Consider the following 3,803-nt stretch of genomic DNA (forward strand, 5'->3'; position numbering starts at 1 on the left):
GGGGATGGGGCAGGCACTTCACACCCAAGAGTGAGAGTCTCTGAAGTTTGGTTCTCTCCCCAGTCAAGCCACAGACTGGCCACCTCAGTATCCTCGGAGAAGCTTATTGAGGTGAATCTACTCTGGGGTGGGGAGAGATCTTTCCTGTGGCTGGGAGCTGTGGAATTTCTCAGCAGGGGAGGAAAGAGGAGTCTTCTGACCTGTTCTCAAGGGGAACATCTCTCCCAGGGGCTTAGAGTTACTGGGGCTTAGATCCAACCTCCTGATGGATGGTGTTGGTTTGCCTCCTATTGTTACATGGGCCTCCCGATCATCGCAGGGGAGGACTGAGCCAGCTGACCTGCCTTCTCTTACTAGGTTGGGGTAGAGAAGTGCTGGGCCTGGACCGCCTTTCCCTGCTGGTGGAGGGACATGAGACACCCTGCCTTTATGCTGTCCCCCGAGTCGTGGGACCCCAAACCAGGTGGCTTTTATCTCAGCCCCTTTCAGAGTTCTCCTCTGCTTGCCTCTTGTGTTATTTCTGGATTTACAGTTATACTTTGCCAGGAGCAGCAAGGAGAAATGGGTCTATGCTATGGACAGATTTTAAGAAAATAATTTTCATGCTACTTACTGCCTGGGGCTCTGAATCTGGAAGTAATAAGGCAAAGACACAGAGGCTGAGTCCTAATTACCTTGGGAGTGGTTAGACGTGGAGCATGATAAGAGAGGCTACATGATGCTTCTAGACACGGGGTCCTGCGGAAAGTTGGGTTCCGTACACAGGAGTGTGACTGGAAAGGGCTAACTTTGCGTGTTTCAGTTTTGAATTTTGGTCCAAATTACCCCTGTTATAAGCTTTATAAGCTTTTTATGAAGCATGACAAGCTTCATGAGAGGAAGGAGAGTTCAAGCCTTCCAGGTTTTAAGGGAGTTTTTGTTTGTTTGTTTGTTTGATGTGGACCATTTTTTTTTTTTTTTTTTTGCGGTACGCGGGCCTCTCACTGTCGTGGCCTCTCCCATTTGCGGAGCACAGGCTCCGGACGCGCAGGCTCAGCGGCCATGGCTCACGGGCCCAGCCGCTCCGCGGCATGTGGGATCTTCCCGAAACGGGGCACGAACCCGCGTCTCCTGCATCGGCAGGCGGACTCTCAAGCACTGCGCCACCAGGGAGGCCCTGATGTGGACCATTTTTAAAGTCTTTATTGAATTTGTTACAATATCGCTTCTGTTTTATGTTTTGGTTCTTTGGCCGCGAGGCATGTGGGATCTTAGCTCCCCGACCAGAGATCAAACCCGCACCCCCTGCAATGGAAAGTGAAGTCTTAACCACTGGACCACCAGGGAAGAGCCTGTGAAGGAGTCTGACTTATTCAATATCCTATAAGAACTTTGCAATAACAGTAATTTAGCAAATAAATATCATGATTTGGAATAAAGTGTCAATCATGAGAGGCTAAAAAAAGTTTTTTTCCCATGGAAAAATCTCATAGATATATATTTTTTAAAGTTTATTTGAGAACAAGAGAAAGCGTTTGCACATCTGACAAGGTAGATGTGTTTTGATAAGAGACGCCATCCATATTTCAGCTCTACCGATATTGCCACAAATGGAACATATTTTTTCTACCAAAGATACGGACATTAGTAAAGGACTGTGACTAAATAGAGTCACAGGAAAGGTGAGGCCCCACAGCTTATCCCTTAGACTGATTCATGACACAGGATTTAAATCGAACAATCCAGTCTCCTAATGCAGTGGTTCTCAACTTGGTTTCTTATCAGAATGCCAGGGACTCTTTGAAAGAATATCCCCAATACTAGGCCGTACCCGAGTCAGAGTCTTGGGGAGTGGGACCCAGGCATTGGTATTTTTTTAAGCATCCCAGGTGATTCCAATGTGCAGCCAAGGTAGATGGCCACTGCTCCAGAGGCAGGTAACTACCATCAACAGGTCCCTCAGCCCATTCACCCTGAAAAGAAGGGGCGTCTGCTGGGCATCGTGGCCCCTCGGTGATCCTGTCATTCACTCTCTGCTCAAGGACTCCAGGCGTTATATCAGCTTTGGGTACAATTTAGAGCCCTTCCATTTGCCTTAGTGATTTTTAGAGCAATATTTAATCAGGCAAATACCATCAAAGAAAGAAAAGATGGAAAAAGAAATTTCCATAAGGCATGATACGAATAAGTAAGTGAAAAAATCTCAGGTTTAAAAGTGAAGGATGAGAAGTCAAAGCCTGTGAAATTTTATTTATACAAAAGAATAAAAATACCTATTTTAAAAAGATTGATTTAAACTTATGTTTTTCAGAACATGAAACTGCTTCTAACTCAAAAAGATTTAAGATAGGTGATTATTAAATAAACATTCTTTACCTTCCCTCTGCAAAAAACCAAAATGCCAAGTCCCCATTTTATTTATGGTAAACCAAACTATTTTCAGTTAAGAATACTGGCAACCGCATGAAACAGATTATCAGATACGTCAGCAGAAAGGTATGAGCTGTACAATGGCATTACAAAAAGTCCCCAAAGAAAATAAGATGGTAAAAACAATAACAGAAAAATGATAAAACACAAACAAAATAAGAAAACGCCAGATATTTACAGCCTCCCTCTGAAATGTGACCTAGTCTACGTTCAGCATAAAACAAACCTAGAAAACATTTCTCAATGCGCATTGCAGATGAAGCTGGTGCCAGCCAGTTGGAGGGTGGAGACATTCGTTCCAGGAAGGGAGAAATGCACAGTTAGCAACTTGCTGGGATTGTAACAATGTCTTGGGTTTTTCTGCAATTCTGTTACTGAAAATGACACAGAGTAAATGCTCCGATATGGTCGTACAGAAATGACTTGTTTGTCACCACATTTCAGAACAAACTACTCAGAGCCACAGGCACCGGGTCTGGGAAAGCAGAGGTGGACGGCCACGCAGCCAGGTGAGGCGTGTTTACCTTTGTGAGGTCGGCGGAGGGAAGCAGGGCTTTATAGCCTGGACGCTTCTGCACTAATGAGTCTTCTAATAATCAGCTCGTGGTTTTCTGTTTAACCTCAGATCCATCCTGTGCCGGTTTTTATTCTTTCGTTTTTTATGGCTGCTATGATGACTCCCTGAGGAAGCAGAGGTTTCACTCCCCGCACAGATCCATCAGATTCTCAGGATGCTCCTGGCTGGGCTCGTTTTGCTGACTGTGGAAGTCTGGAGAACCATCACTTTCCGTCCCACTTCCTGGCTCCGTCTTTTCAATGAGCTGGTCCTGAACTCCTGCCAGTGCATTTGCTGCAGCTGCTGAAGCAACTGAGGGTTTACTGAAGAGCCGCTCCTTCTATCGTTTTTGCTATTGGAGTATTTTGGTTCGTCAGGTACTGATCCCAGCCACGAATAGTGTTGCCATACATCTGAGTGTCTTCCAGGTAGCTTCCTTCAAAAGCATAGATCTGGCTCTCCAAGTTGGCCAGTGTGTGCGCCAGCTCCTGCTTCCGCTTCCCGAGCCCCGCCTGCTCGCGCCGGCTGTCCGGGATCTGCGGCAGCGCTGCCTTGTTGTGCATCGCCATGTTGTACTCTCGTGGATAGATTTTTAAAAATAATTTCAAGCCAAAGTTTTGTTTTGCTTTTTTTTTAAGGTCCCAACGTTATTTTAGAAAAATTTCTGTGCCATTTAAATAAGATGGATTAATAAATTCATGTTTGCCTAATATTTCTATTTGAAATCATACATCAAAAATACCACAGGGTTCCAAATTCTATGTTCTGGAGAGATGAAACAAAAAATACTGTTTTCAAAAGAGGAAAGGCCGCGTGAGCACACAGCAGGGAGGCCGTG

At 45.1% G+C, this 3,803-nt stretch overlaps 1 pseudogene; it reads right to left on the minus strand.

The window, feature by feature from the left end:
* Positions 1–2,998: 2,998 nt before the first annotated feature.
* On the minus strand, positions 2,999–3,534 carry LOC103081987 (chromatin modification-related protein MEAF6 pseudogene; annotated as a pseudogene).
* Between the last annotated feature and the right edge of the window lie 269 nt (positions 3,535–3,803).

This window comes from Lipotes vexillifer, unplaced genomic scaffold (genome assembly GCF_000442215.2).
Source record: "Lipotes vexillifer unplaced genomic scaffold, Lipotes_vexillifer_v1.1 scaffold444, whole genome shotgun sequence".
Lineage (NCBI taxonomy): Eukaryota > Metazoa > Chordata > Mammalia > Artiodactyla > Lipotidae > Lipotes > Lipotes vexillifer.